The sequence below is a fragment of the Heterodontus francisci genome, chromosome 50 (assembly GCF_036365525.1).
Source record: "Heterodontus francisci isolate sHetFra1 chromosome 50, sHetFra1.hap1, whole genome shotgun sequence".
NCBI classification, from domain to species: Eukaryota; Metazoa; Chordata; class Chondrichthyes; order Heterodontiformes; family Heterodontidae; genus Heterodontus; species Heterodontus francisci.
Window position 1 is genome coordinate 5920612 of NC_090420.1, and position 9163 is coordinate 5929774.

At 47.1% G+C, this 9163-nt stretch overlaps 1 non-coding gene across 1 annotated transcript; it reads left to right on the forward strand.

The window, feature by feature from the left end:
• Positions 1 to 4604: 4604 nt before the first annotated feature.
• Positions 4605 to 4687, forward strand: trnal-uag (transfer RNA leucine (anticodon UAG)). The gene has a single exon. It is a non-coding gene; the product is annotated as a tRNA-Leu (tRNA).
• The last annotated feature ends 4476 nt before the right edge of the window (positions 4688 to 9163 follow it).

A 9163-nucleotide genomic window follows, 5' to 3' on the forward strand; every position in this document is an offset into this window, starting at 1 on the left:
AGATTCCCCCACTAGTGGAAACATTTACCCTGTCAAGCCCCCTCAGAATCTTATACATTTCAATAAGATCACCCTTATTCTTCTGAACTTTAATGTATAAAGGCCTAACTTGTTAGCCATTCTTGATAAGTCAACCCCTTTCTCCCAGGAATCAGCCGAGTGAATCTCTTTTGACTGTATCCAATGCCAATATATCCTTTCTTAAATACGGGGACCAAAACTGTACACAGCACTCCAGGTGTGGCCTCACCAACACCCTGTACAGCTTTGACAAGACTTCCCTATTTTTAAACTCCAGCCCCCTAGCAATAAAGGCCAAAATTCCATTTGCCCTCTTAATTACTTGCTGCACCTGCATGCTAACTTTTTGTGTTTAAATCACAAGAACACCCAGATCCCTCTTTTTTTGGAGTCTCTCTCTATTTATATAATAGTCTGCATTTTGATTCTTCCTACCAAAGTGTATGACCTCACACTTTCCTACATTAAATCCATCTGCCAAGTTTTTGCCCACTCACTCAACCTATCTATATCCCCTTGCAGATTCCTTATGTCTTCATGACAACATGCCCTACCTATTTTTGTATCATCAGCAAATTTGGATATATTACACTCTGCCCCCTCCTCCATGTCATTAATATAGATAGTAAATAATTGAACCCCAAGCACTGATCCTTGTGGCACTCCACCAGCCAGATCCTGCCAATGAGAAAATGGCCCATTTATGCCTACTCTTTGTTTCAACGAATTGGTAACTCGTGTGTGCATCATCACTTCAGGAAGTGATGTCATACAGTATGTGACAGAGTAGGCGATGGGATGATCCCCGGTAAGATGTGCCTGTAATACTCTCCTGTAAATTGTATATAGTATTGTCAGTCTTCAATAAAAAAGTCAAATTATTTGTTGGCGTTGATCAGTGTTTGATTGGTAAGTCTGTGTGAAGAACAGGGGTTGGCAACATGTCTGTACATGGACACCAGTGTCCACGTTAAAACAGTTCGGTCCGTGACTGATAATTTCAGGGATGAGAAATTTGCCATTGGCTTCTTCTTCCAGACCAGTCTGACTTTCAATCAAATCGCAGCCGTCAGTTTCACAGCTGACAGGTCCAAAGAGCAGAGACAACGTTTCAGAACCTCGGACAAGTTCGGAGCTTTCCGGCAGTTCTGACTTCATTTAAAAGCCCTCCAGAAACCCGGAGCTTGTCCGAGTTTCGGAAGTGCTGTCTCTGCTCAAAGCACCTGTCAGCTGTGAAACTGACGGCTGCGATTTTTTAAAAAAGACTAACCATAAAGCTGAGAGTTCTCGCTCTCTGCAACTGTCAGAAAGAGGGAGAGAGAGAGGGGAGAGTAAGAGGGAGAGAGGAGACCGGGGGTGGGTGTCGGCAGAGAGAGAGGGGCAGAGAGAGAAAGGACAACCTGAAAGGTTTACCCCGTATCCTTAGATTATGACCCCTGGTTCTGGACTCACACCCAAATCCCATGAACGAATAAAAAAAGTCACAACTGTGATTGGCTCTTGTAGCGGACTCTGGTTAACAGACAATATTCGGAGCGCCGGCCCCAGACTGTTTAACACTGACTGAGCTGAGAAAATACAACTCACCCCCGAGAATCCGCAGCACAGACCGAGCGGAGGGGAAAACCTGTCCTGGGAACTCTACATTCAGGGAACAGTTTGTCCTGTGAATATGCAGATGTGAATATTGTGGAAGACAGATGATATTAAAGGGGAGGGCGGGTTAGTCTGAAGCCACTGTGTTTGTGGGTCCACTCTCATCGCCGGATTTCAGAGTCATTCTTGTGTAAAATCAAATGATTTTCCAGTCAAAGAACCGCCCTGCTCCCTGCTCAGCCCCAAAGTGGGAATTCGGGATCATTTTTTTTTTATTTCAAGATTTCAGTTGAAAAGTAGAGAACATGTCAGCGAGGGGTGAGAGAGGGCGGTCAGTGCAGCAATGAAACCAGGTGAAATGGAAAATGGAGTCCTCAATCCTAGTGAAAGCTTTTCAACAGCAAACATACTGGAGTGAGAGACAGGAAAGATCTAGTCTGGAAGTCTGGAGTCTCTGAATTTCAATGGAATTGGAGAGTTTGTGAGGAGAGAGAAACACAGAGAGACAGCAGGAGCCGGAAGCTGACAGCAGCTTGTCTCCGCCCCGTCCTCTCTCTGCCTTTAAGTTGCTCTGTGCCGCCACCACCGGCTTCATTTCTGACCCAGTTCACATTGACAGAGAGAATTTGTGCAGAGTCCCGGACATGACCGATATTGCAGCCGCCCAAACGGCTCCTCCAGCCGCCGCCGCCGCCCAAGTCAAGACCCCCAAGAAGAAGAAGGTGGCTCCCCGGAACAAGCCAGCCGGTCTCCTGTTGGGCGAACAGATCCTTAAGATTGTGCCGGCTTTCAGCGATCGCAAGGGGATGTCCCTGGCCGCCATAAAGAAGGCTCTGTGTAGCAGCGGTGTCGATGTGGAGAAGCTCAGGACCCAGATCAAGCAAAGTATCAAGAGGAATGTGAACACAGGCTCCCTGGTGCAGAGCAAGGGACAGGGAACCTCCAGCTCCTTCAAAATCAGCAAGAAGGAAAACCCAGGGAAAAGTCGGAAAGAAGGTGAAGAAACCAGCAGACAAGAAATCTTTAGTGAAGAAACCAGCAGACAAGAAATCTTTAGTGAAGAAACCAGCAGACACGAAATCTTTAGTGAAGAAACCAGCAACCAAGAAATCTTTAGCGAAGAAATCAGCAGCTAAGAAATCTTTAGTGAAGACACCAGTAGACAAGAAATCTTTAGTGAAGGAACCAGCAGACAATAAATCCTTCGTTAGAAACCAGCAGACAAGAAATCATTGGTGAAGAAACCAGCAGCCAAGAAAGTGACAACAAAGAAAGTAACAGCCAAGAAAACGAGCAGCAAGGTGGCGGCAACGCCAAATAAGGCGGTGAAGAAAGCAGCACTTCAGAAAAAGTCTCCTGCGAAGAAGGTCAAAAAAGGCAAGAGTGCGGCGGGTGGAAAGGCGCTGAAGAAAGTGCAGACATGGACGAGCAAGGTCAAGCCGAAAGCAGCGAAGGCTCAGAAAGCAGGGTCTGGAAAGAAGTGAAAGAGCGCGGGAAACTTGTAAACATCTGAACACAAAGGCTCTTCTCAGAGCCACCCACATCTCTCAGGAAAGAGCTGATCCCCTGATCAAATGATCCCTGTCCCGGCCCCGCCTGCAGATTCCACATGGAAATGATTTGGAGTAAATCCAGGATCCCTGGTGACTCGCTGAGATCCCCTCCACCCAGCCCTTTCCCCACTCTCTGTAATAAAACAGAAGGATGTCCGGCCATCACTCTAACTGGAGATGTGTTCGGTGTAGTCTCAGTTCACAAATTCAGGGGGAGAGTCCTGTAAGGTAGCTCGGTCACTCTGACTGAAACCGCCAGTTCCCCGGGGCTGCAGCCACTGACACTGCGGGGAGAGAATCCCCGACTCTACCCCGCCGCCGGGGGAACAAACAACTTTGTGTCCGGAGAATAGGGAGAGCCGGGGAGAAGGCACATATTGAAGCGCTGCAGTGGACTCAGCTCATGTGTGTGCACAACTCTCACTGATTCCGTCCTCTGGGAACAGTGCGGTCTGAACAGATCAGGTTAGGAGAGAAACACACAGCCCGAGAATGGCCTCTTTCTTCCTGCATTTACTCTGTTCTGGGAGCAGATTCTCATTGAGAAGTGGCACTCAGATCACCGGAGAGAAAAAAAAAAACACAATTCAAGCTGTCCAAATGAAAAACAGAGAATTAACCCGGACACTTCCATTATTAAATAAATTCATCAGCTCCGAACCAGTTCCCGTTAATGTACCGGGATGGTCTCGGGATTTATAAAATCGAAGGCAGCGAAATTTATTAAATTGTTGATTCTGACACCCTGTAGTTCAGTTCTTCACTTAACTGGAGGGGGAGATGTGTGAGCAGAGAAACAGAGCGAAATCCAGAGAGGGAACTGAAAAGACAACTGGACAGATGTGAAACAGATCAATCCACTGTTACAATAACTCCATCTCTGATTCCCTCCTGACAGTAACCAGCCCTTTCACAGAGACTGTGGGTGGCTCTGAAAAGAGCCTTTGGTTTATGAGATGAAATTTTGGCCGCTTTACTTTTTCTGGGAGCTCTTGAGTGCTGGTTTTCTTGGGCAGCAGCACGGCCTGGATATTAGGCAGCACCCCGCCCTGAGCGATAGTCACCCCTCCCAGCAGCTTGTTGAGCTCCTCGTCGTTGCAAACGGCCAGCTGCAGGTGTCTGGGGATGATGCGGGTCTTCTTGTTGTCCCGGGCAGCGTTACCGGCCAGCTCGAGGATTTCAGCGGTCAGATACTCGAGCACAGCAGCCAGATAGACCGGGGCCCCGGCACCCACACGCTCAGCAGAGTTGCCCTTTCTCAGGAGCCTGTGAACACGGCCCACCGGCAACTGCAGTCCAGCCCCGGAGGAGTGAGACTTGGCCTTGGCCCGAGCTTTCCCGCTGGTCTTTCCTCTTCCAGACATTTCCACAATCTCACAAATACTTTCACAAAGAATGAATAATTTCCTTAGCATTTTTAATAACCAGTAGGCGGTCAGGATGGCCGAGCGGTCTAAGGCGCTGCGTTTAGGTCGCAGTCTCCATTGGAGGCGTGGGTTCGAATTTCACTTCTGACACCTTGTGTTTTGACTGCACTGGAGGCGTTTGGGAGCAGCGGTGAAGAGCAAAGAGAGAACAGGAAAGAACATGGACAAGCAAAATAACAATGGACCCAAAGATGTTGCATCAAAACATTAGAGTAAGAGGCAACTGAGCAAACAGCAGGGCACAGAAAAGATCAAAAATGTAACCTTTGTATCGGGGTGGAAGATGTTTCCAATATCCTTAATGAATACATTACTGTCTTCTCAAATGAGGGGGTGATGCAGATATTGTTATGAAGGAGGAGGAGTGTGAAGTATTGGACGTGATAACTTAAGGAGAGAGGAAGTCTTAATGGGATGAGCATCCTTGAATGTGGATAAATCAGCAGGACCAGATGAAATGTACCCCAGGCTGTTGAATGAAGCCAGGGAAGAAATAGGGGAAGGTCTGACCATCGTTTTCCAGAGGATTGGAGGTCTTGTAACGTTGCAATAAAAGCAAAATACGAGGCAGATCAAGCATGGCTGAGCCTTTAGAGTAGAGAAACAGGGCTGAATTCCCTGAACCAGTGCTACAGCTTTCAGAATAGAAGGAGCCTAGACAAACCTGATGGGTTCCACTTAAACAAAAGAGCTGGAGGTGTTGACAGTCAGGACAGATAAAATGTGGAGGAGTGTTTGAAGCAGATTCTGTGTGGTTACTGTCGTTGTACTATGGCGTTATTTCAAGGAGGTGATTCTGAATGTAATGGATCAACGTGGTCCCACCCAAGGCAAAGGTCACTGAAAGTGGCAACGCAGGTGGATAAGGTAGTCAAGAAGGCATACGGCATGCTTGCCTTCATCGGTCGGGGTATAGAGTATAAAAATTGGCAAGTCGTGTTGCAGCTGTACAGAACCTTAGTTAGGCCACATTTAGAATATTGCGTGCAATTCTGGTCGCCACACTACCAGAAGGACGTGGAGGCTTTGGAGAGGGTACAGAGGAGGTTTACCAGGATGTTGCCTGGTCTGGAGGGCATTAGCTATGAGGAGAGGTTGGAAAAACTCAGATTGTTTTCACTGGAACGACGGAGGTGGAAGGGCGACATGATAGAGATTTACAAAGTTATGAGCGGCATGGGCAGAGTGGATAGTCAGAAGCTTTTTCCCAGGGTGGAAGAGTCAGTTACTAGGGGACATAGGTTTAAGGTGCGAGGGGCAATGTTTAGAGGGGATGTGCGAGGCAAGTTTTTTACACAGAGGGTGGTGAGTGCCTGGAACTTGCTGCCAGAGAATGTGGTGGAAGCAGATACGATAGCGACGTTTAAGAGACATCTTGACAAATACATGAATAGGAAGGGAATAGAGGGATATAGGCCACGGAAGTGCAGAAGGTGTTAGTTTAGGCAGGCATCAAGATCGGCGCAGGCTTGGAGGGCCGAATGGCCTGTTCCTGTGCTGTACTGTTCTTTGTTCTTTGTTCTAAGCTTCCCTGTGGTCCAGCCTGGTTGAATGGAACTGAAGCAAACAAATCATCCAGAAGAGGAAAAGATGTATAAGGTCATGAAAGCACAGAATTCAGATGGATGCAATACCAGATGGTATGGCAAGAGTGTAAAACAGCAACAGACTTGTGAATAAAACTTTCCCATTGAATAAGACAAGAGAAGAGAAGGGTAATAATAGTGTCAGAGGTGAGTTGTGACACTATTCACATTCCACCTTGATCTGAATAGGACTGTGGAAGGGAGTGATTGAGAAGAATAGAGGAGAAATGAAAAGAAAGGAGAAATAAACAAAAGGTCTTTTGATTTTAGAATGCTTGTTTTTGGAAATGACAGACTGTAAAGTATGTGTGTCAGAAGATATAGAGCGAAGTTGGGTATGACAAGATCACAGGAAAGTTGTGCCCTGAGACAAGGTGTGTGTTGACAGGAAAGCTGCTTTCTTTTGCACAAAATGTAATTTATTCATATAATTTGTGCAATTATATTGCAAAGCAGTTCAAATTTAATATTACATAAGGTACAATACAGATCAGTTTCTTTCAATAATGTACATGATGTATCTCACTATCCCTGCCAGCACAGGTTATATTTACAGTATTTACATTACACATCAAACATTCTCTGGTGCAAACAGCCCTAGGGGTTTTACACAGGTTCCAGACCCTCGCTGTACTGGGGCATTAGTCTGTCGCCTTTCCATTGAGGCTCCATGGTGGCTTCTCCAAGCTTTAATGCCATCCCACAGCACATATGATGGAATGTGCCAGTCTGCAACACTCGGTCATGGACAGCTCTTTGCACTGGAATACCTGTCCAACGGCCGGGCTCGTTCTCAATAGAGATCATTTCAAATGAACATTTCCTAAATCCGTGCTTTCTCTCTCGCAATAAGAGAACAGGATGTCTGGCAGATTCAGTGTGAGACGATAACACTGCCGGGTAAAGGCCGCTTTCCAACTCCAATCTTAACACAGGAGATTCCCCAAACAGCTGCAGTAAGGTGCTGTAAACTGCTGGAAGCGCATGTGTGTGGAAATAGTGATGTTACAAAGGAGGTTTCTTGGTATAGAATGGACTGTGTTTAGGTGGGAATATTACTGAGTGTTAATTGTAGCGGGAGCATATTTAAAAACTATGTCTTTCTGGAAAGCCTTGAAAGGTCGAGTCTGGAAGGGTTTGCGTGGAGAGCTGGGTTTCGGTTCTACTGTTAATAAAGGGTTTGAAATTGGCAGCCCGGAGGAAACAGGAGGTGGAGCTGAAAGATAAGGGGCCGTTCTCTCTCTGTCTGTCACTCTGCGTGTCTCCTTCCCTCTCGCTCTCTGTTTAATCTTCACTCTTGTCTCCTCCCCTCCCTGCACTCACTCTGCCTTTCTCAGCCAGGTCCGGGCGGCCTGTAAAAAAAAAGGAGGCTGACGGAATCAGTCTCTTTTATTGTGCACTGATTTGAGGCAAGAATTATCAGGGTGGCTGTTGTGGGGAAGAGACGGTCGCCCACCTCCTCCTGTAATGTGTCTTTGCAAAGCAGGTGTGGAAAGGGATGCAGTGGTTTTTGTCGAGGTTCATCCCAAGCAGCTCTATAACACAGGAGTCTGTGCCCTCCGGGCTGTTCCCAGGGACGCACACCGAGACAAACATCAACTGCTGCTGGAGGACTATCAATTCGGTGAAAGACGCCCTTTGGTCTGCCCGAAACTTGCTGGTCTTCCAGCGCAAAGAGTTGTCCACCACCGAATGTTGCAGACTGGCACATTCCAAGGTCCAGGACTACGTGGTGAGGGACGCACTAAAGCTTGGGGCAGCCACAGCAAAGGCTCAATGGGGAAAGACCACTGTGTAAGGTCCACCCACCAAGCTGAGCGGAGGGGCTGGATCCATGGGAAACCCCTCGAACCTATCGGGAAAATTTTGTGTGCTGTAAATGTAGAAATGTATATGGCATGACAATGAAATGGAAGAGTTGTGAGGCAACTCGTGATTGTATAGAAGGAAACTGATCACCTTTGCACTGTTTGTATTTTTTGACTTGATGCTGTTTTAAACTGTTTGGGAATGTAATTTTTACAGATTTTTATGAATAAAGTATATTTTGGAAGGTTAAAAAAAAAGTCTGGCAGTATGCCAGAGTATGGTCCTGGTCGGCAGCATATTAGAATCCATGAGGAAAGGCATCATCACCCTCATCTACAAGCGGAAGGGGGAGGGGGCCGAAATCAGAAATTGGCGGCCCATCTCACTGCTTAACATCGACTACAAGATTCTGTCAAAAGTCATAGCCAGTCGAGTTAGGTCTGCTCTGGAGTTGGTGATTGACCCTGATCAGACCTGTACTATATCAGACAGGAAGATCTCTGATAGTCTCGTGCTACTCAGGGATACGATCAACTATGTATGGGACAGGAGGGTGGACATCTGCCTCATCAGCCTGGACCAGGAGAAGGCTTTTGATAGGATATCGCACACCTATATGATGGACGTACTTTCCAATATGGTGTTTGGGGAGGGAATCTGCAATTGGATCAAACTGCTCTGCACAAACATCAGTAGCGCAGTCTCAATCAATGGGTGGGAATCAGAAAGTTTCTCGATCCAATCTGGAGTCAGGCAGGGCTGTCCTCTCTCCCCTGTCTTCTTTGTTTGCTGTATTGAACCCTTTTCTGAGTCCATTAGGAAGAATGCGAGTATCAGAAGGGTAACAATCCCAGGCAGTGGAGGCACTCAGGTTAAAACCTCCCTGTACATGAATGACGTCGCCGTTTTCTGCTTGAACCCGCTGCCTGTGCGCAGACTGATGAGCATCTGTGACCAGCTCGAACTGGCCTCGGGAGCCAATGTTAAACACGACAAGAGCGAGGCCATGTTCTTTGGGAACTCAGCTGACCGATCCTTTGTCCCCTTCACCGTTAGGTCAGATTACCTGAAGGTGCTGGGGATATGGTTTGGAAGGGCTGGGACGTGCACCAAAACCTGGGAGGAACGATTAGCCAGGGTACAACATAAGCTGAACATATGGGAGCAGCGA